The sequence below is a fragment of the Sus scrofa genome, chromosome 4 (assembly GCF_054392235.1).
Source record: "Sus scrofa isolate SSC_HxYL_T2T_F1_AM1 chromosome 4, Sscrofa_HxYL_maternal_Yorkshire_Landrace_v2.0, whole genome shotgun sequence".
Taxonomy (NCBI): Eukaryota; Metazoa; Chordata; class Mammalia; order Artiodactyla; family Suidae; genus Sus; species Sus scrofa.
Window position 1 is genome coordinate 84,670,116 of NC_139386.1, and position 24,245 is coordinate 84,694,360.

Genomic DNA, 24,245 nt, shown 5'->3' on the forward strand with positions numbered 1-24,245 from the left:
ATAATAACAATGCCCACCTTGTAGGATTTTTGTGATGATTAATTTAGATACTATTGTGCTAAGCACATGTTATTGGCAAGTGCTTAATACATATTAGCAATTATTATTATTCTATCATGATATCAGCATCCAATAGACAACTGAACCTGAAGGCAAAACATGGAGCAGAAAAAACCCTAGAAGTATATTTGAAGCTGAGCAAGATAAGAACACTGACAGAAAACTACTTTCCCTCCACATTTCTTGCCAATCTTGATGCTGAAATGCCTACAAATCTTGCCTTATGAATAAAATTTCACTTATCCATAATTCATAATCAAGATGTAACCATTAAAAAAAATAGAAGATAGAAAGTCATCTTTTTAGCTGTCTTTCAACACACAGACAGACAATAAGCAAGGTACAGAGAGAGAGTAAAGTGAATCTTCCACTTATATACCAAGATTATACAGACATTACTGCCAGCAAATCAAAGGGATGGCAGCTTCCCTTTCCTTCAGCCTAGTACACTTACCCATTATAGCCTACCATGTGAGCAGCAAGATTAGAATTAAGTTCCAATTTCAAAAGGGAGGAGGACAGTCATATTTCAAAAGGGAAAATATATTTTTCATATAAATGGTAATTGTGTTAGCCGAAAGTATATTATGTAAATTGTACAAACTACCTGTAGAGAAGTATGTCATTACCTGATGGGAATAAATACAGGTACTGTGTGGTACAAGTATCATTTGGAAAACCCAACCTAAGGCTCATAGACCTAAATTCCAAGGTAAGTTTGTTCCTGGTTGAGATTCTTCTCTGTCAGGAGGCAATATGGTTAGGTCACATATCCCTTTCCATTTCTTCCAGGAGTTCAAGTATAGGCTAATGCAGCCCTTGGATCTGTATTAGGGTAATAAAGAATCACTGTCTATGATGGCACCTTTGTGTCATAGTAGCAGTCGCATCGTGGTGTATTTATACATCTCCCTCCCCAGACTTGCTCTCTCCTCATATATAGGAATAGAAACAATATGAGGCAGGCTCACAATAGCACATCAGCAAGTCTTAGCCAGAATAAATGGAAAGAAAATTTTACATATGTATAATAGAACTTTTAGGTGTCATGGCTGAGCTTTTGAAAGTAAGTGGGAGGGTGTAGATGGAAAGAGGAATAAAACCCACTGCCTATCCTGCCACTCAACAGTATTTACCCAAAGAGCCCTATACCTACACTTTACCTACACTTTATTGGTGCTAGGATTGAGCACCAATCCATTGATTAACAACAATTGATTTATTGTGCTCTACTTGCAAAATAATGGGAATAGAGCAAAAAAAAAAAAAAGAAATAGATAAAAATATCTGCCTGAGAAAAGTAATCGATAGGATCATAGATGTCATGTGAGTGTGGGGTGGAGTAGACAGGAAGACTGTGCATATAGGCTATGATAAAGACTTTGACTATTATGGGAAAGTATTGGAAGGTTTTAAACAGAGGAGTAACATCCTCTGACTTACATTTTAATAGGATCACTGGCTATCATGGTGAACATAACCTGAGCACTTTCAATGGCAGAGGCAGTGGAGGGCTATGAGGTTGTTGAAATCATCCACACAGAAAGTGATGAGAGTTTGGGCAAGGAATGGAAGTTAGAGGGTAATATTTTGGGTGTTTTCATTATGTAAATGACATCTGAAGTTTGAGAAAGAATGAGACCACTTGGGGAGTGACTTCAGCCAACAATTGAAGACCAGGGCACTCATTTAGAGGGCAGAGAGTTGAGGAAGAAACAACAACAACAAACTGAGAAGGAATTAGCTATAAGGGTAGAAGCTATTCTAAAAGCCCAATTTTTAAGTGTGTCAAATACTTCTACTAAATTAAATAAGATGAGAATCGAGATATAATCTTTGATTTTAGTGTCTTACAGGTCATTTGAGACCTTGATGAGGGAGTTTTAGTGGAGTGGTAGGAGGAGAAAGAAGAAAATGTAAGATCATTTTTTGGAGGACCAGCAAGGAGAATGGAAAAATTCAATAAAATATGGTTGTTGGGCAGCGTTAAAGGCCCATTAAAGCTTGTGGCATTGACTTTAAGGAAGACAAGTCAGCATGGTTAGTCTTTTTCCAATCATGTTTAGCTTCATTGGTTCTGGTGAAGGGAGGCAGAGGGTTGGAAACAAGGCTGTGGTTAGCCAAGTGAGGATGTGAAATAAGAGGGGTTTTGAGATTGTGTGAAAGAGATCATTATAGTGATAAATCATGGAGTTTAAGCTGCATAGGGAACATGGGGGTGAGAACAGTGACAGGTTCATAGGATCAAAAAACTAAAGGAACTGTGACACTGAAGAATGGTTGACTTGGGTACTACAGGGAAAGAGTGGAAATTTAGGTCAAAGCATGAGATGTTTGAGATCGAGTTTACAGAGGATTTCAATTATTGATAAGGAGTATGGAATGATTGGCTGGCATGGATATGAAGTGTTAGCTTTTATTCTAAAAACGAAAATATTTATTAAAACTATAATTAACACAAAAACTGACAAAACTTGGCATTAACTCTTTTAATACTTAGACTTAATTGTCTTGTTCCCATATGTTCCTATTCCTGTTGACTGATCTAGGCTAGCCTAACAGTACAATTACGAAACCTTTCTTTTTTTTTTATAATTTTTTTTATTTTCCCACTGTACAGCAAGGGGGTCAGGTTATCCTTACATGTATACATTACAATTACAGTTTTTCCCCCACCCTTTCTTATGTTGCAACATGAGTATCTAGACAAAATTCTCAATGCTACTCAGCAGGATCTCCTTGTAAATCTATTCTAAGTTGTGTCTGATAAGCCCAAGCTCCGGATCCCTCCCACTCCCTCCCCCTCCCATCAGGCAACCACAAGTCTCTTCTCCAAGTCCATGATTTTCTTTTCTGAGGAGATGTTCATTTGTGCTGGATATTAGATTCCAGTTATAAGTGATATCATATGGTATTTGTCTTTGTCTTTCTGGCTCATTTCACTCAGTATGAGAGTCTCTAGTTCCATCCATGTTGCTGCAAATGGCATTATGTCATCCTTTTTTATGGCTGAGTAGTATTCCATTGTGTATATATACCACCTCTTCCGAATCCAGTCATCTGTGGATGGACATTTGGGTTGTTTCCATGTCCTGGCTATTGTGAATAGTGCTGCAATGAACATGCGGGTGCACATGTCTCTTTTAAGTAGAGTTTTGTCCGGATAGATGCCCAAGAGTGGGATTGCGGGGTCATACGGAAGTTCTATGTATAGATTTCTAAGGTATCTCCAAACTGTTCTCCATCGTGGCTGTACCAGTTGACATTCCCACCAGCAGTGCAGGAGGGTTCCCTTTTCTCCACATCCCCTCCAGCACTTGTTATTTGTGGATTTATTGATGATGGCCATTCTGACTGGTGTGAGGTGGTATCTCAAGGTAGTTTTGATTTGCATTTCTCTTATAATCAGCGATGTTGAGCATTTTTTCATGTGTTTGTTGGCCATCTGTATATCTTCTTTGGACAAATGTCTATTCAGGTCTTTTGCCCATTTTTCCATTGATTGATTGGTTTTTTTGCTGTTGGGTTGTATAAGTTGCTTATATATTCTAGAGATTAAGCCCTTGTCAGTTGCATCATTTGAAAGTGTTTTCTCCCGTTCTGTAAGTTGTCTTTTTGTTTTCTTTTGGGTTTCCTTTGCTATGCAAAAGCTTTTCAGTTTGATGAGGTCCCATGGGTTTATTTTTGCTCTAATTTCTATTGCTTTGGGAGACTGACCTGAGAAAATATTCATGATGTTGATGTCAGAGAGTGTTTTGCCTAATAATATCTCTATTTTGTAGTTGAAGAACTGAAGTTTAAAAATATAACATGCCCAAGATTAACTAGCCAGTTCAGGGGTAGAACATGGCTTTGAACTCATGTATGCCTAACTCCAAAGTCCATATCTTTTTAAACATTACTTTGAGTCCCCTCCATAACCATCTCCTAAGAGCTTATAATGGGCAGGGCAGTGTATTAGGTCCTGTGTCTATCTAACATCATCACCTTGATTGACAAAGAAGGAAGAAGAGTCTCAAAAAGTGGCATGCCTAAGCTTACACAACAGGTACAGACTGGGATCAACACTAGAACACTCTGTTTTTCTTGAGTCCTAACATTTCTGGAGTGGTAGTCAGAAAGAAAGGAGAACATTTAGCTCCATTGCCCTGGGCCTGCATGATACCAATATTTGCATGGCTCTTTATAATTACATAATTTCCACATAAAATTATTTCATTTAAGCCTCTTACAACTCATGCAGGCATTTTTTTTATTTTATTTTATTTTTATTTCCCCAATACATTATTTTCTTCCCCTATTGTACAGCATAGTGACCCAGTTACACAGACATGTATACATTCTATTTTCTCACATTATCATGCTCCATCGTAAATGACTAGACATAGTTCCCATTGCTACCCAGCAGAATCTCATTGCTAATCCATTCCATAGGCAATAGTCTGAATCTATTAACCCCAAGCTCCCAATCCATCCCACACCCTCCCCCTCCCCCTTGGCAACCACAAGTCTATTCTCCATGATTTTCTTTTCTGTGGAAAGGTTCATTTGTGCCATATGTTAGATTCCACGCATAAGTGATATCTTATGGTATTTGTCTTTCTGACTTACTTCACTCAGTATAAGAGTCTCTAGTTCCATCCATGTTGCTGCAAATGGCATTTATTTCCATTTTTTTTCACATTAAAAAAGAAGTTCAGAAAGGCTAGCCCTCCATAACATTTAGCTAGTAAGCCATAAAGGAGAGCCATGTCTTTGTTCTTTTGACTCCAAATCTAATTCGGCACTTGTTGAGCACTTCCTACCTGTCAAGTATTGTGATAAGGACTGGGAATGTAGAGGTGAGTGAGGTCCAGCTCTAGCTCTCAAAGAGCTTACCATCTAATAGGGGATATGGCCAAACAAATTCACAGAGGGAGGTAGCAGGCTCTTACTCCTAGTTAACAAAGCCACAGCATCCTGTGATAGGGAACTTGGGGATTAAGTCTCACTGGACAGAACAATTGAAGTACTGGTCATAGGGCTTCTTATTACATCCCAGTCTTTATCAACAGCAATGACCTTTTTTTGTGTGTGTGAAAAGTAAAGTATAATCAAGTTCCCACTGAAGCAAAGAGGGAGTTGATTGCTGGATAGCAAGATAAACTTTTTCAGGGTTTTTAATATTTTTTTATCATTATCTCAAATATCTTCACACAAGGTTCCACACTTCTCTACTCCACAAGTTCCTCTCAGAAACTTTTAGGCCCAAGGAAGGAAGATTGTATCATTGATGGGGTGAGAAAAGAAAGACCTTAGAACTGTGAAAGAATGGTAGAGGGGGAAGAACACAGATTTGCATGGGTTATAATTTAAACAAGTCTCTGATGAGAAAAAAACAAAGTAATATTTTCATAGAAATCTTTTTTGGAAGGCAGCCAGACAGGCTGGGTCAACTCTGGCCTTGGAGGCCAGCTTCCATGACTATTTTGGGATTTCTAAGAGGGAAAACTGCAGGGATGAAGCACAGCAGAACAAGAGGAAGCCAAGAGTTCCATCAGCAAAGACTTCATCTTGACTTGTTTTGCAGTGGAAACAAAAGTGGGGTGGCCCTTGCTCTCTCCTGGGAATGTGATGGATATTCAAACATATTAATTTTGGAACAACAGTGCCCACAATTCTGAAAACAAGCTAACTAAGACAGAGCTATTGTTTATTAGACTGGCAGAAAGTCCCTCTGAAACCCCTGAGGATGTCCATTCCAAGTCCCCACAGCCCTTCAAAAGAGAGTCAAAATGACATAACATGTAGACCAGGAAATACTCAGCCAAACAGATTGCAACCTCTAGGCACCCCCACATATCTAACACAAACCATAATTTAGCATTTTGGAGGTAGCCCAGACTTTGTAATAATTAAAAAGGAAGCAGAATCTTCATTTGACCATCCACAAACCCTTTGCCACAAGTTTAAGTATCATGTTTTCTTCCTTGCAGGTTGTCCTTCCAGAATATAGAACCAGCTCCATGTTACAATGTTCCCAGCACTTATGTAAACATTGATGCCTAGTTTCCCCACCCCCAAATGCCAGGTCTAATCCTATTTCCTGACTCCACTCAGAATCAACAGTGCTAGGCTAAGCTTTCTTTCCTGTCTCCTACCAATTCAGCCTGCCTACCCAACTTTCTTTGTATCTTCTATTTAGTTAGCTGCTCATCTGAATGTATAAATCTATGGATAGCAAGAGTAGCTCAATGTCTCTTTCCTCCTAGAAGCAGTATATTTTTACCTCTAGAATTAATGCATTAACTCAAAAGAATGAATATCTATTAGTGTAATTTTGAGGAAACAGGGCATATTAAAGAAGGTATCTGAAAGCAGAAAGTATCTTCCTCATTGCTTTATATTATAACACAGAGATGGTTACTTGATTTGTTTCTGGGTAAATTCAATTCTACTTCCACAAATGCATTTAAGAAAATACTTTGATCGCCTATGATAAGGTTTATAAACTTGTGGAATCCTATGACACAGGAAGAAAAAAATGTTAGTGATTTGAAGTTTGTCCTTCAGGTGCTCAATGGTAGGACTCAATATTGTAAAATATGTCAAATTTCCACAAATTGATTTGAAAATTCAAAGGAGGGTGGGAGAAATAGATACATGATAAACCAAAAAAAAAAAAGGAAAAATTTTATTGGTAGAATCAAAGTGATAGGTATGAGTGTATTCACTATAAAACATTTTTTCGAATTTTTTAATATGCTTAAATTTCTGCAATAAAATATCAGTGGAATATATTACTTCTGTCACCATAATAATTATAGAAAAATATTTGTCTCCTAACTCTTATTCTTGTTTTAAGATGAATTTTTAAATTTGGAATTACTGAGTCTAAAGTATGACTACTCCAAGGTTTTTAAATGCTTGTTATGAAAGTATTTCTCCAAACATTTTTTCTAAGTTGTTATTCCCACCAATAGAACATCTGAGGCTTTTGAGATAGCATTTGTAAAAGTATGAACAACTTTAATGTTATAATTTACCTGTAATGAAATTCCCAGATCTTAAATGCACAGCTTAATGAGTTTGCTTATTATATGTGTACTCCTGTGTAACCAACTTCCCAAACAAGATACAGAACATTTCCATCACCGCAGAGTATTTTTCCCTCATGCTTATTTCCAGCTGCTCTCTGTCCAACTCACTTGAGGTAACCACTATGCTAATTTCTTTTTACAAGGAATAGACTTATCTTTTCTAGAGTTTCTTCTGAGTCTTCTTGCTCAGCATGTTTTTTTTTTATTATTATTATAATGTTTTTAAGTTTTATTGAAGTATAGTTAATTTGCAAGTTTGTGATTCTCACCATGTTTTAAAGTTTCATTCATGTTGTTGAAGTAGTTTGTTTCTTAATATCACATTGTATTGCAATATTTAGTATTGCATTGCATTGTAAAAATACACAACCAATATGTTTATTAATTCTCTTGCCAATGGACATGAGATAGTATTTTAAATTTAAAAATACGTAATTTATTGTATCATACCATTCATATGAGAAAGTCATACATGTAAGACCCAGGTCTTTTGAAGTCAGCGATTATGCACAAATAAATAGATAATGTGTACTAGAGATTTTAGGCATCTGCTTCAAGTCGGAAGAAAGATTTTTGCAACGAAGTGAAATTGCAGGTAAATTGCAGGTAACCTGGAGGTTGGACTTGTTTGAGACACAGAAATAGCAATCAAAAATTGTCCTTGGGAGTTCCCATCGTGGCTCAGTGGTTAACGAATCCGACTAGGAACCATGAGGTTGTGGGTTCGATCCCTGGCCTTGCTCAGTGGGTTGAGGATCCGGCATTGCCGTGAGCTGTGGTGTAGGTCGCAGATGCGGCTCGGATCCCGAGTTGCTGTGGCTCTGGTGTAGGCCAGTGGCTGCAACTCCGATTCGACCCCTAGCCTGGGAACCTTCATATGCGCGGGAGCAGCCCTAGAAAAGGCAAAAAGACAAAAAAAAAAAAAAAATTGTCCTTGTCCATAATTTCTTTATCTTAAAAAATATATGAATGATCTATAAGAAAAGACAATGTTCTATGGCCAATTTCTACTTTCTCTTTTGAACAATGTCAGAGAATTTCCCATAAGAAAAAGTTTATTTTCTCTCTCAACATGTTCACTATAATTAACTGGCAATGAATACTATTTTTAATTCTCATGGAATTAGGCTTATATAAGAAATGAAATGCAGCCAGTCAAAAATCGCAAAACAGTATCACAGAATTTGAGGACTAGAAGGGACCCTTGCAGTTATCTAGCTCAAAGTCCCTATTCAGGTAAAGAAAGTGAGGTCCAGAAATTACATGATTTGTCAAAAGTCCCATAATTACTTGGGTTGTTCCAGACTTGTGTCCAGAACTTTGGCCTCAGGAGGCCCTATCCATTTTAATTTTTTTTTTATTGTAATCGATTGTTATTTCCCCAATACATTTTTTTTCCTACTGTACAGCATGGTGACCCAGTTGCACAGACATGTATACATTCTTTTTTCTCACATTATCATGCTCCATCATAAATGACTAGACATAGTTCCCATTGCTACACAGCAGAATCTCATTGCTAATCCACTCCATAGGCAATAGTCTGAATCTATTAACCCCAAGCTCCCAATCCATCCCACTCCCTCCCCCTCCCCCTCCCCCTTGGCAACCACAAGTCTATTCTCCAAGTCCATGATATTCTTTTCAATTATAATCCACAACCTTGCCCTTTTGTGGCCTGAGGCCAAGTGGCTTATATAACCTAAGTTCTATGGACCATGAATTCTCTTCTTATGTACAGAGGATTTATCAAAACTGAAGTGGGAACGTCCCCTGATACTCTGACTGTGAAGTCCTTAAGCTATGAAGCCCTTAAACTATGAAGCCCTAAGCCTCTCTGTGCTGGTTTCCTGTGCACTTCTCAAAGTTGGGTTATTCCAACATCTAACCTCAAATTGAAATAGCATAGCAAGAATATGTCGACCTCAGTTTTGAAACTTTTGATTTTTATTTTTGAAAATTTCATGTTTTAATATCAGCTGCAGTTATTCAGGATGCCTACACAGTGTAATAAGCCTCTAATAGTAAGGACAACAAAAAACGAGATCTTTAGTAAATATTCAGCTCATAGCAATAAACACAAACTTAAAGGCATTTTCAGATATATCCAAAAAGGAGTAATAGGACTGGTGAAAGGCAAAGGCTCATCTTTATATTAGACAATCATTAAGGAGGATGGTGAATGATAGTGTTCACATGAAGCTTAGGTGTAGTCTCAAGCTATTTGATGAAGCAAGTTACTGCTAATGGAAAAATCCTGGGTGCAAGCTTGTATTAGCATAATGAGACACAGAACTGTCTCTGGCTCGGTGCTTTGTGATATTCTCAGGTAAGGGCTTAGACATAACTCTTTGATGATGGACGAGGTGGGATATGCTGCCCAGCCAGCTATCCGTTAAATTCTTACGTAGCATGGTGATTCTCAAACTTGTTCAGTGAAATACCTAGAAGCCATTATGCTCTGTGTAAAGAAAGCACCAGGGCAGAGTTCCTGTCATGGTGCAGCAGAAACAAATCTGACTAGGAACCGTGAGGTTACGGGTTCAATCCCTGGTCTCGCTCAGTGGGTTAAGGATCTGGCGTTGCCCTGGGCTGTGGTGTAGGTCGCAGACACAGCTCAGATCCTGCATTGCTATGGCTGTGGTGTAGGCCGGCAGCTATAGCTCCGATTAGACCCCTAGCCTGGGAACCTCCATATGCTGCAAGTGCGGCCCTAAAAAGACAAAACAAAACAAAACAAAAAAAAAAGCCACCAGGGTACACTAATCTATTTCATTTCATCAGATAATCAGATATATGGAACATTTTTTCTAGCAGAAGATATGACTCTATAACATTTCCATATATGGAAATATATGAACCTTTTTTTTCTAGCAGACTATATGGCTCTATAACAGAGAGTATTATAAGCAATGTGAAGTCATAGCCATGCACACTGTATACAGAAAAACAAAGTATTATGCTAAGCATCTTGGCTGTTTACAAGTACTTTCTGTTTTTCCAAAAGAGCAAAAGCTTATGGCAAATTAAAAAGGAAGACATTCTATTCACTCTTTGTTTTCCCCCAGTGAACTGTGAGAACAGAGCCACTGTTTTAGGAGCTGAATACTTCTGCCCTATACTCTGTTGGGATTCGGTTTGAGAATCACTATTTTAGAAAAAAATATTGTCCCCAAAGGGTCCTGAATTCTTCTTTTGCCTCCTCTTTTACAACCTCATCTTCCAATTCAGACTCATACCATCCTTAAGCTATTTCTAGCACCCCCTTTGTAAAAAATGATGATGATTATTATCCAAAAAATCGCTTTCCAGCTCAGATCCCGCATTACTGTGGCTGTGGCTATGGCCGTCGGCTACCACTGCAATTCGACCCCTGGCCTGGGAACCTCCATATGCTGCAGGTGCAGCCCTAGAAAAGCCAAAAAAAAAAAAAAATGCTTTTCAAATGTGATATAAATTACCATTAAGGTAAAATGTTTTTATCATATACAAGAAGGTTTAAATTTGTTTTAAAAAGAATAAATTGTCTTGAGTCAAAGGAATGAAGCTCTAATTGTAGGCATCAAATAACAAGATAAGGAGTTCAAATGGCAGCCATTGAGGAGAAGGAAAGGCAAGAGTGCTATCACAAGAATTACATGCAAAATTGTACTATAAAGCTACATAAAGAAAAAGCTGTAGAAAAACCTGTTCCATTTTAGGGTGGCTTGTTTAGAGTTTATATTTCTTCATAAGACACAGTATTGATTAATGAAATATTGTTTGAAGTTTAGACAATTCCTGGGATTCCAATTTTTTCCATCTAAATCGAGTCTTATTGCCTATTTCTATGTATCTGAGACTCCAGCTTGGATTGATTTTTCTTTTTAATTATTATTTTTTTAACTTTTAATTTTGAAATAATTTTAGACTCATGGAAAATTTGCAAAATAGTAAGAAGTGTTTTAATCTACTTCTTTTAAAACAATAAGTTACTGCCTTTATTAAACCCATTCCTGCCAATGATATCTCCCATCAGGGCAGCTCTGGCTCTGGTGCCAGCAGCCCCGGGATGGCTGCTCTTGCAGCAACAACTCCTAGCAAAGACCATCTACGTAATCTCCACTGCTTTCTTCCTAGGTGTCCCAATGCCTGCCCCAATGAGTGACTCTAGTCAGCTCTCTGAAGGATCTCCATGTTCCTTGACAATTCCTAGTTCAGTGTCACTGTCTTAGTAGCATCTGTCCAACAAATATTTATAAAGTTTCCACAATTTGCCCAACACTTTTTTTTAATTGAAATACATAAATTATGGGTGTATAACATAGTGATTCATGATTTTTAAATATCTACCTTTTTGAACATTTTTCCCAAATACTACATTGTCCATAACTATAATATAATTATCAATACCCCCTCTAAAAAAACCCAGTACAATACTACTAACTAATCGATAGACATACCTTATTCAATGTTATTAGTTGGTCCCAACAATGTCCTTTTTTTTTTTTTTTTTTTTTTTTTTTTTTTTTGGTCCAGGATCCATTTAGCTTTCATGTCTCCTGGGTCTTATCCAATCCAGGATTATTCCTCAGTCTTTCTTTGTGTTTTATGACCTCAGAACTTTTAACAAATCCCCCAGTTTGGTTTACATAAAACTTTTCTATGGTTAGTTCAGGATACTCATTTTTGGTAAGGATCCAAAGAAAGGATTTTTCTCACTTCTCAGAGCCTCAAATCAGGAGACACTTTGTACTGACTTAGTGCTGATGCCATGGTTAAAGTGGTGACTTAAGTTTCTACAGGTTTTTCCTCTTTAAAATTAGTGAGTGAGTATCTTATGGAAAGATACTTTGAGAAACTACAAATAGCCTGTGTCTCATCATATGTTTGCCTACTGATATCGATTGTGATTTTTGCCTGCAACAGTTGTTACTGTGGTATTTGACAAATGGTGATTTATCTCTAGCCTCCTTCCTTCCTTTCTTCCTCTTTCCTCTTTTGTTCTTTCCTTCCCCTTCTCTCTCTCTCTTTCCCTCCCTCTCTCTATTCTTCCCTCCTTTCTTTCTTTCTGCTCAGATTGTCCCCAGTGAGCCATTGGGACTTTCTTTAAGCTGGCTCCTATATCTTTTGAACTGATTTTTGGAACATTTATTATAAGATATCTTTGTTATGGAAGCCTAGCCTATATCTGAAATAACATGGACACAAATACAGTTAGCAAATGCAACGGTTTGGATTTGAACCCAAGCACACACTTATGTGTGTGGAACTCTCATCTTAAACTGCCTTATCTGTCTTCCTTCTTCTCATTCTGTTGCCCTATGGCTACTACCATAGCCCCTGTTTATACTGAATTGGACAGTCCAACTAAACGACTGCCTTTCCCCTTCCTCTTTTCACCCCAGAGATGCAGAATGACCCCAGAAACTGTTAAGATTTCTTCATTTGAGCTTCCTCCATTGACTTCATTTGCTATTATATGGGTCAGAGAACTAGTGACCCTATAAAATCTAGATATTAGATTGAATGATATCCAGGATAGATTTAGAACCCAGGCCTAAAATAATTTCATCTACTCAAGTAATTTCTTTCTACTGTAATAGAAGGTTAAAAAAAAAAAAGAATGCAAATCATTCCTTACCCAAATACAACCTTCAGGTCATTTTAGGTTCCCATTGCACACTTCCCAAGTGGAGAGGGCATATTTCATTTTAAATATGTGATTTAGAACTTACACCTGAAGACATGACTGACGAATTTCCCTTGCACAAGCTAACACTATTTTCAAATATGGCATGTTTTATATTCTCCAGAGGAAGGTGTAAAGCAGGCTAAAAACATGAATTAGAGTTTTGATGGGAAATGGGGTGTGGAAATGGACCATTTTCACAGCCGGTTCTTATTTTGAAGCAATGTATGAATTTTAGAAAGATAGTGGCCCGGAGAATTATCTTCTAAGTTTTTAACTACTTTCAAAGACCAGTCAATTATAAGGAAACTTATTTACAATATCTGTGTCTAAAAAATGGAGAACAGAAAACTAAACAGAAAAATCCTAGGGAAACCACACTCAGTGTAATAGCAATGTGGTAGAGGTTTTCTGGGAACTAGATTTGGCTTTATATAATTTAGAGATAATCCAATATATTATGGCAGTAAAATGTTTTTTAGCACTTAATATAAGAGCACCACGATTATTTGTGAACCCACATTTAAGAACACTCTAGTAATGTTAATGTTATTAACATTACAAAAGTATCAGTGTACAATTCACTCTAATGAGTTCCTCAGTGCATTTCAGGGTTGGTGTTCCATTTAGAATGCTTTCAGTTGCATGAAAAAAATGAAATTTTCATTGGCTTAAATACTAAATAATGTTTAGTTTTGCACATAATAAGCCTAAGGTAGGGTACTTCTGGGGCTGACCAACTCAGCCCTCAGCGATGTCATCAAGAATAAGATGCATCCCGTGTTTCCCCTCTGCCATCCTCGGAATGTCAGCCCTCCTTGTGCCAGATGGCTGCAACAAATTCAGGGATGAACCACAATGGTGGCATTTACAGGCAGAAAAGGCACAACTGCTCATTGTATCCATTAAAAAACAATGAAGCAAGATGCCCTGAAGAAGTCTTCCCCTTTCATGTGTAGCCAAAACCTTAACTGATGCAGGCTACTTAGGGTTCAGTGGACTGGGTGGCAGCAAAATTTGACACCCCAGTTAGAAAAATGATGCTAGTAAAAAATACAAAAAATCAAACAAAAATGAAAACTGATAGAGACCTGAATGAGGAACACAGCCCTGGAAAGGCAGAGAGATAGACGAACTACATAGATATTTGGGATCTGGCCCTGACAGAGACTGTGATTTTTTTTTTTTCTTTTTCTTTCTTTCTTTCTTTTTTTTTTTTAGGGCTGTACCTGTGGCACATGGAAATTCCCAGGCTAGGGCTCCAATTGGAGCTGTACTTGCCGGCCAACACCACAGCCACAGCAATGCGGGATCTGAGCCGTGATCTCTGACCTACACCACAGCTCAGGGTAATGCCGGATCCTTAACCCATTGAGCAAGGTCAGGGATCGAACCTGAATCCTCATGGATGCCAGTCAGATCTGTTAACCGTGGAGCCACGATGGGAACTCCGAGACTGTGATTGATGAGATTTGGGGATAATAAAGTAAGATGCTCATACTATTGACATTTGGGGCCAGATAATTCTTTCTTGTTGGGGGATGTCCTGTGCACCATGGAATGTTAACAGCATCTCTGACTTCTACCCACTAGAAGCCATTAGCACCACAGTCACTGTCATAACAATTAAAACTGGCTCCAGACATTGCCGAATATCCTTTTGGGGGCACAATAACTGCTGGATAAGAACCACTGAAAGAAAAAGAATTTCAATGCTTATAAGTAATCATGGCATTCCTCTGGCCTTAAGGCTTGTTTCTGAAATAGGCATAACATATACAATTCACATTAAGGAATAATTAAAAGATGTTTTTCTGGGAGTTTCTAGGAAAAGGCTCTCTTCTCCCAGGTCTACTGCAGCCTTTTTGCACCCAGCTGGCTCCTGTGAATGTATAGTCCTGAAGCCACTAGATCGTGTGATGCCTGACCATTGTTTTACTCCTGGTTTTCCAATTACATGAGCTCCAAATCTCCCTTGTAATTTAGCCCAGTTTGCATTGGATTTTCTGTTACTTATAGTCAGAGACTTCTAACCTACACGGTGATTTTTGGCAGGTTCCATTCCAGTGGTGTTTTTAGAGGCAGAAGTTAGACTGGGGTGGGAGTTCCCATCATGGTGCAGTGGAAACAAATCCGACTAGGAACCATGAGGTTTTGGGTTTGATCCCTGGCCTCACTCATTGAGTTAAAGATCCAGCGTTGCTGTGAGCTGTGGTGTAGATCGCAGACACATCTCACATCTGGCATTGCTGTGGCTCTGGCATAGGCCACAGGCTGCAGCTCTGATTAGACTCCTAGCCTGGGAACCTCCATATGCCATGGGTGCGGCCCTAAAAAGACAAAAAAAAAAAAAAAAAGAAGTTAGCCTGGGATGGCTGGAGGATTGAATAAGTGGTGAAACATAGAAGATAGTGAGTGAGAAAGACTCTTTCAAAAATTTATCAGGAAAAGAAAGACAAGACAGTAGGTAGGAGGTGGAGTTTGACAGAGGTATAATTGTGTAGGCAAATATGTGAAGGACTTGAGCTTGCTTAAATGCTAAAGGCAAGGGATTGGCAAAAAGAAGAGGCTGAAAATAGAGCCAGGAGAGAAACTTTTTAATGGAACAAAGTATATCCAGAAAGAGAAGGGTAAATGTAATGAGATTCCGGAATAGGTGGAATGGTGCATCTTGGGTAGAAAGAAGAACAGTTCTCCCTTCCAACCCAGAGATGGAAAAGGAGATGCAGATAAATTTGTGGTATAGAGGGAAGATGTCAGGAATGTTATTTTTTGATCATTCCAATTTTTCTGTGAAGCAACAGGGAAAGAGGGGAAGAAGATGTGGATAAAATCCTAGGGCAAGTCTCCAGAAGTCTTAAGGAGCTACCCAGATATGAGGTGCTGTGTTTTATATACATAAATTGGGGCTATAGTCAGCTCATTGGGACCATATCTGTTTGGCCAAATGAGTCCTTTTCACTCTCCACCTTATAGAAAATGCTCCAGAAACAGGATTAAAAGAGAGATATCTGGGAGTGGGCATGAGCCTGTGATTCCTGTGATGGAAATTGCAAAGGTCAAAGGAGGCTCCCCAAATTTTGGGCTTCTCCTTGGCAACCTGTGTTGTTCATTCTAGGCTCTTCTGATATGGAGTTCAGAGCTGGGGAAGACATTATGGCTATTGGTCACTGAACAAATGTGAGAAACGACTCTTTGGAGTCCATGTTAACATGGTTTTCCTCTCAAACCTCTTGTCTGAACTTTAATAATTGAATGTTTGGAAATCGTTAAGTAGCTGCCTTAACTTGTTTAACTCAAAGGCCTCAGACATTTCATCAAGCTGACATAGGATTTACGTCTTAATAACACAATAACATTTAGCGAGCACTGTGGTTTCAGGACGATTTATGCCTGATCTGCAATTGGAGGGTGATTTACGCCCAAGTGAGGGGCAGGGTTATGAAAGACACGCTGTATCCTGCGGCTGAGTTGCTTTCCACAGGAGGTGGAGAGGGGATGGCGATGTTCACTCCCTAACATTTTTCTTTGATAGTTTTTTCCATTAGAATAAAATGAGAAGTCTGAACTAGTTCTCTGCGAAATGTTTCCAGTCACTCTGGTTCCCATTAAAGTCCAGATTGGTCTTGGACAAGACAAGGATGAGAGCAGTCATAGGAACTCAATGCCAGACAAGATTCTTCAATTCTCCCATCCCTCATCTGACCCTACTGAGGGTCTGTGCCCAGGGCATGCTGTGCACATCTAGGTGCAGAAAGCCTCAGTTTAAAGGTCACTAGATACTTTTCTCAAGTCAGTGCTCATACCCACAGCATATCAGCTAGCAGGTTCCCCACGATGCCAGGGAGCTCACAGTGAACACTGGCTGGCAGCTCCTAGAGATAATGATATAGAGAAGTGCCCAGTGGTTCTGAGCATGGGCTTTGGAGTCCGCATGCCTGAAACTGCATCCTGGCTGCACTGTTATCTAGATCTGCAACTTTGGGCCCATTACTTCATCTGTCTGTACCTCAATTGTCTCACTTAAATATTGGGGCAATAATACTTCACTCAGGGGATTTTTCTGAGAAAACTTCACTCTAAGAATATCCAAATTTCAGTAGTAGAATAATCAAAAGGGAAAAGAAGAAGGAGAAATACAAGTAAACAATCTTATTTTCAGTCTTAACACACCTTGGAAAAGCAAAAAGAGAATTGAACTTACAGTTAGAAGTCTTGGTCTAAATTCCAGCTCTTCTTTGATAGCTATAGAAATAACAGAAATGCCAAATGACTGTTGTGAGAAATACATAAGAAATCATTTATGAAAACACATAATACTCAGCAGATACTAAATATATGTTCATTTCTTCCTTCTTTCCAAGAAAGCAGGAAAAAAAAATAGATGAGTTTTAATCTTGATTATCAGAGTGTTAGGTCATGAGAATGTTGTCAATTTTGCAGAGTAAGGATTTTCTTGCATAAATTTGTGAAGCAAGCATAGGTTTCCTCCCACTTTGCCTCTTAGCCTCTTTTCTTCAGCCAAGCGCATCTATGTCCAGCCTCCACACAGACTTGCCTTTTTGATTTTTTGTCATAGGTAAAAAGCAACACTTAGTTAAGCTGTTAACTCATAATGGCCAAAAAAGTTGTAAAACCCAAGGGTGCTGGAATTTTAATACAAAATCCCAAGAGAAAAAGGAAAGTCTCAAAGACTTACAGGCACTGTAATGATAATGATAACATTTTAGGAAGACTTTTTGGAAGCAGGCCCTTTCTAGCCTTTCCATCTTTTCCACCATATCCTCTAGCCAGATAGCCTTTGTCTTTGTCTTCCAGATCCCCTGTTTTTGGCTCAAGCCAACTGACAAAAACTTGCACCAACCTTATTGGCCCCAGTCCCTTTCTTAACAGATTTCATCCTTCACTACTACATTTGTCACTAAAGTATTCTGGGAGCTCATGCACCAGACTGGAAGGGTGCTAAGTCCATGTTGTCATAGCTCTTTGTTTTTTTCCTTCTGTCACACACTCATTACTATAGAACAAATGTTCAAACTAGACCACATTTCTCATAATGCAAAGCTTCTGTAGTGCTTTCTATTTCTCATTTAAGAAAAATCTGTACACATTATTGATTTTAAATTTCATTCAGGTATTTATTTCCTGAGCAATAAGGAAATGAGAAGTGAAAACACATGTGGTTTTCAAAAATGCCTCAGTATTGCCCCATCACTTTTTTTCCCCAAACCATTTCATTTTATTTGGACTTAAGGGAAAGTAAATAAAATGATAATCCATTTACTTCAAGCAAAATTTTTGAAAGTGAGAAACATGGATTAGCATAACAGACCTGGAGTTGCTATTCCTTTCATTCAGTTCTGTAAACAGTTACTCACCACATAGCTGAAACATTGCTAGGGGCTGTCCAAGGCACAGCTTAAACTTGACTTCTGACTTCTGCCTTTATACCTTCAATATATGGAGTATATGAAATTTACCAGGTTGATTCAAATGTCTTATTTAGGTTGTCCATCTCCCTGGACTAGACAGTGAGATATTCCAAGGCAGGAGAATGGCTTAGTTAACTTTGTGATTCAGATGTCTCCTGTCCTTGGTTAAAAGCTCAAATTCATTTTGATGTAAATTTAAATACTACTTAATATTCCCCAGAGGAAAAGGAATCTCAATGCCAACAGTGTTATTGAACAACAAAGACCTTACCAAAGTTTTTGAAGGAAAGATTGAGGTGGGGATTTTAAATCTTCAATCCCAGAGCAAACCTCTTAAAGTTTTTCATGAGACATGGGCTTTCTCCAAATTCCTTTCATCTCCTTAGGCAGGTCTGAGCAGTTGTACTAGTTCAGCAGTGGAGTAAAAAAGGCCTGAAATCCAGTCCAACCTGCCCACTCCAAGCCAATGGTTGTAGCTGCTGAAAGAAATGGAATGAGCTCCTTTTTCTTTGTACATAGACACAGTCCACTTTGTAAACCATGCCTGGCAGGTATGTCTCATCTGAACAAGAACATTTTCCTACTTCCTACAAAATCTCTGATGAGTTAGAGGCCCTGGTGCTTCTTTTCCTTCTCAGTCCATGTGTGTATTGATTGATTCTCATTTAGAATAAAAGTTTTAACAAGTAAGAAACAAGTATAAAACATTATCAGATAATACCAAAAGAATATTAGAGAGAGGAGATGCAAAGGAGTCTTGTAGTAGAAAGTAGTGGTATATTCTTGAGTGCTCCTAAATTATGCCAGTAGGAAATTGTGTGCTTTGGCAAAATTTGCTACAGCATCAACAGAATTCTTACTAAATTCAGATTTATCATGTGAACAATTTTTTTTCAAAGTAAAGTCTGTAACAATATTTTATACATCTCTTTTTAACTCAATAAAATTTAATTCACAGCAATAGAAAAATGAGGAAATTTCATTCTCAATTAGTGGAAGTTAGAACTATAAAATGTCTCTAGAAAAATACTTTTTTTACGTTCCAATGACTCAATAAATTCTAATTCAGATTAAAAAATATTGCCAACTGAAGCAACTTTAGCAATCTACTTTAGTAAATAAGTTTGTAATCAAAACAAATTTATATATTGCAAATAGGTCTTCCAAAATTTGGAAATTTCCTCTCTCATAAGTAAATTTGAAACTATTTTCTCCATTCTGTAAGTTGTCTTTTTGATTTCTTTTTGGTTTCCTTTGCTGTGCAAAAGCTTGTCAGTTTGATTAGGTCCCATTGGCTTATTTTTGCTCTTATTTCTGTAGCCTTGGAGACTGACCTGAGAAAATATTCATAAGGTTGATGTCAGAGAATGTTTTGCCTATGTTCTCTTCCAGGAGTTTGATGGTATCTTGTCTTCTATTTAAGTCTTTCAGCCATTTTGAGTTTATTTTGGTGCATGGTGTGAGGGTGTGTTCTAGTTTCATTGATTTGCACGTAGCTGTCCAGGTTTCCCAGCAATGCTTGCTGAAAAGACTGTCTTTCCCCCATTTTATGTTCTTGCCTCCTTTGTGAAAGATTAATTGACCATAGGTGTCTGGGTTTATTTTATTTCTGGGTTTTGTATTCTGTTCCATTGGTCTGTCTGTCTGTTTTGGTACCAGTACCACACTGTCTTGATGACTGTGGCTTTGTAATATTGCCTGGAGTCCGGGAGAGTTATGCCTCCTGCTTGGTTTTTGTACCTCAGGATTGCTTTGGCAATTCTAGGTCTTTTGTGGTTCCATATAAATTTGTGGATTGTTTGTTCTAGTTCTGCGAAAAATGTTATGGCTAATTAGATAAAGATTGCATTGAATCTGTAGATTGCTTTGGATAGTATGGCCATTTTTACAGTATTAATTTTTCCAACCCAGGAACATGGAATATCTTTCCATTTGTTTACATCTTCTTTAATTTCCTTTATTAATGTTTAATCTCTAGAATATACAAGCAACTTACACAACACAACAGCAAAAAAGCCAACAACCCAATGGAAAAATGGGCAAAAGACATGAAAACACATCTTTCCAAGGAAGATATCCAGATGTCCAGCAAGCACATGCAAAAATGCTCCACATCACTGAATATTAGAGAAATGCAAATCAAAACTACCATGAGATACCACCTCACACCAGTCAGAATGGCCATCAATAATAAGTCCACAAATAACAAATGCTGGAGAGGGTGTAGTAGGAATGGAAGCTGGTACAACCACTATGGAGAACAGTATGGAGGTACCTTAGAAAACTATACATAGAACTACCGTATGACCCAGCAATCCCACTCTTGGGCATACATCCAGATAAAGCTTTCCTTAAAGAAGACACATGCACCTGCATGTTCATTGCAGCACTATTCACAATACCCAAGACAGGGAAACAACCCAAATGTCCATTGACAGATGAGTAGATTAGGAAGATGTGGTATATATACACAATGGAATACTACTCAGCCTTAAAAAAGAACGACATAATGCCATTTGCAGCAACATGGGTGGAACTAGAAAATCTCATCCTGAGTGAAGTAAGTCATAAAGAGAAAGATGAATACCATATGCATATCACTTATATCTAGAATCTAATATAGGGCACAAATGAACCTTTCCACAGAAAGGAAAATCATGGACTAGGAGAATAGACTCGTGGTTGCCAAAAGGGAGTGGGGTGGATTGGGAGGATGGGGTTAATGGATGCAAACTATTACTTTTGGACTGGATTAGCAATAAGATCCTGCTGTGTATCACTGGAAACTATGTCTAGTCACTTATGATGGAGCATGATAATATGCAAAAACAGACTGTGTACATGTATTTGTAACTGGGTCACCATGCTGTACAGTAGGAAAAAAAAATTGTATTGGGGAAATAATTATAAAAAAAGAAAAAAGAAAAGAATATAATACAACAAAATAAAAGAAAAAAGAAAGGGGAAAAAAAAAAACCTTCCATATATCACAATTTGGGAGAAACTGGGCATTTCACCAGGTCACTGAAGAATCCCTACAAAATGTGGGAGCTCTCACTGGGTTAAGAAACACACAATTTCAGATGGTTTTTGTTTTTGTTTTTTAACTTTACTGTGGCATGTGGCAGCTTGAAGGGGGATTTCAGTTCCCCAGTCAGGGATTAAACCCAGGCTGCAGGGGTGAAAGTGCTGAATCCTAATGGCTAGACCACCAGGGAACTCTCTATTTTATTTTATTATTGAAGTATAGTTGATTTCCAATATTGTGTTATTTTCAGGTGTAGAGCAAAATGATTCTGTTATATGTGTAGATGCACATATATCTACATTATTTTTTCAATTCCTTTCCCTTAGAGGTTATTATAAGATATTGCATATAGTTCCTTTGCTGTACAGTAAATTCTTGTTGTTTATTTAAAAAAATAAGTAAATTAAGCGTATCTCTGCATTTTTATTGAGTTACATTTGTTTATTAAACTACCTATAAACACTTTAAAAGTAAATTTCATCTTTACTTCTGTGAAAATGATAATTTTCTTAAACACTGAAGTCCTAAATAATCAAGGTTCATTCTGCTTTTTTTCCCAATGTAATTTATATTGGAATAACTATCCCTTCTGCTACACCTTCCTTCCCATATCTCTCTGCCTCCCAGCATCCACAGACACATAGACACTATTTTCCCTCCTGAGGATTCCTCAGAGAAGGGGATATAGAAGTGCTACTATTGGATGTGGTCAGGGCTCATAAATAAAAGAGTTAAATTTCAGTTACATGGAAATATGTACATCCTGCCAAGGTTGCAATCATTCTCTCACTTACAAATTCTGAGTCTAAATTAAGCCAAATCCCAGTCTTTCTTGGTTCCAAATCTTCTCTTTTGGCTAAGCTTTCATTCTTGGTTCAAAGAAAAGAAAGATTTGCTTTTTATTTTTTAAAGGGGTGCAAGGCTTCTTGGACATTGAATGGATTTTACAAAGTACCATTTTGTTGAGTGCAAAAGAATAAGAAACAGCTGGGTTACATTTCCTTTGAAATGCATATTTAGTTAAAAATTAAGTACAAAAAATAAAAAGTGTCTGAAAAAAAAAACAAAAACACTTTTTGGTTTTGCCAAGACCCAAACCATTTAAGAAAAAGAGAGGAGAGAAAAGAATAGTCTAAAATATTTTGCCACACCAGTTCCCCTTTCTGCACTCCTAAAGTTTGTTAAGCCCAAAATAAAATAGTGCAAGACACAGAATTAGTTTGAACTGGTTCTAGAAACGGTTATGGGTCTGTTAAGCATGAAGGGATTCAATAAATATTTCCCCTCTCTCTTCTCCTCCATCCCAAGTGTTGTTGCTGTCATTTTTTTCTTACTAGTTTCTGAATTTTGCCAAACTCTTCCTGAGAGATAGAAGGTTTCTAAACAGAGGAATTCAATTTAAGTAGAGAACTACATTCTGGTTTCTTAAGTTCCTGGAAACATGTTTGTACTACAAATAGTAAATAAATAATAAATGTGATTCCAGGGAATGAAAGATTGCTAGCTCTCTGCCAACTTGCTTTCATCACACAAGAAAACAAAAAGTCAATCTTGCCCTAGAATTATAGATAAAATGGGCCCATGTGTAGTTATGTTGACTTCAATTCATTTTAACAAACATTATTCAGTGCCTACCAAGTTTAAATCATAGAAATAAGTGCTATAAGAGGATTTTTAAAAAATTGAGCATTCATCTCAGAAGTGGATAGAGGGAAGAGAGAAATTAAAATACAAAGTGTGGACTAGAACCCCAAAACCAATAACTCTCATTTCCCAATATAGAACATATTTTATTCAATTCCAGAAATGTACATTGAAAAAACCTGAATAAAACATATCATATGCTATTACAATATTTCAGAAATACTTTTTAAAAAGGGAGTGGAGGGGAGGCAGATCAAGATGGCAGAGGAGTAAGACATCATGCTCACCTTCTCCCACAAACACATCAAAAAAACACATCTACATGTAAAACGACTCACACAGAACATCTATTGAATGCTGGCAGAAGAACTTAAACCTCCAAAAAGGACAAGAAACTCTTGACATAACTGGGTAGAACAAAAGAAAACAAAAAAGAAAGAATCAGGATGAGACTAGCATTCCTGAGAGGGAGCTGTGAAGGAAAAAAGGATCCCATATCGTGGGAAGCCACCTAACTGATCTGGAAATCTGCTGAGATGGAGAAACATCAAAGTCGCCAAGAAAAGCACAGCAGCTGGACTGAGGAGGGCAAAACAGAGTGAGAACCACACAGATCATGTGCACCACTGCCCTTGACACAACATCCTGAGATGCTCAGGTTGGGGCTGGGCACTGAGATGTAGGTTCTGGAGGTCAGTCCCAGGGAGAGGACTAGGGTTGGCTGTGTGGGGACAGCCTAAGGGGCTAAGGAGCTGTATGCCATGGGCGGAAGTTGTGTGTTACAGGCTGGGGAGTGGAACACCATAGCAGAGGAACCTGGAAGATGGTCTGGGCCCACAGGAGAAGCAAGCTGCCATTGTTAGTGAGGGCAAGAGGAGGAGGGGCCGACCACTATAGGAATCTCCCTGCACATGGCATGAGCAGGTTCTCAGATGGTGGGGTACCTCTGGTATAGGCTATGAGTGACAAGGAGACACTTACTCAGGCTATAAGAGACCAGGGGCTTATTGTACAGTCTATGGGTGGCCAGAAACTCTTGTGTGGGCTAAGGGCAGTGGGGGGCCTCTTGAATGATCTACAGGCCTCAGGGACTGTAATCTGGGTGGTCAAAGGAAGGCATGGCCTGCCAACACTGGGGGCCTCTGAATGGGCTGCACTTGCAGCCCCAGTAACCTCAGGGGTTGGCAAAAGAAAAAAAAAGAGGGCACTGCAACTAAGAACCACATGTATTGCTCTCACCCCCATAGGAACACATCCACCCTGCAGCTGCCACTGAGAAACGCTCTGGGCAGCACCCAGACACTTGGTCACCATTCCTTCCCAAGACCCTA

The 24,245-nt window shown here is 38.3% G+C and overlaps 1 long non-coding RNA gene across 12 annotated transcripts in view; it reads left to right on the forward strand.

The window, feature by feature from the left end:
* LOC106510093 (uncharacterized) overlaps nt 1–24,245 on the forward strand; it is a 291,454-nt gene that overhangs the window by 137,396 nt on the left and 129,813 nt on the right. The gene's annotated exons all lie outside the window — the stretch shown is intronic.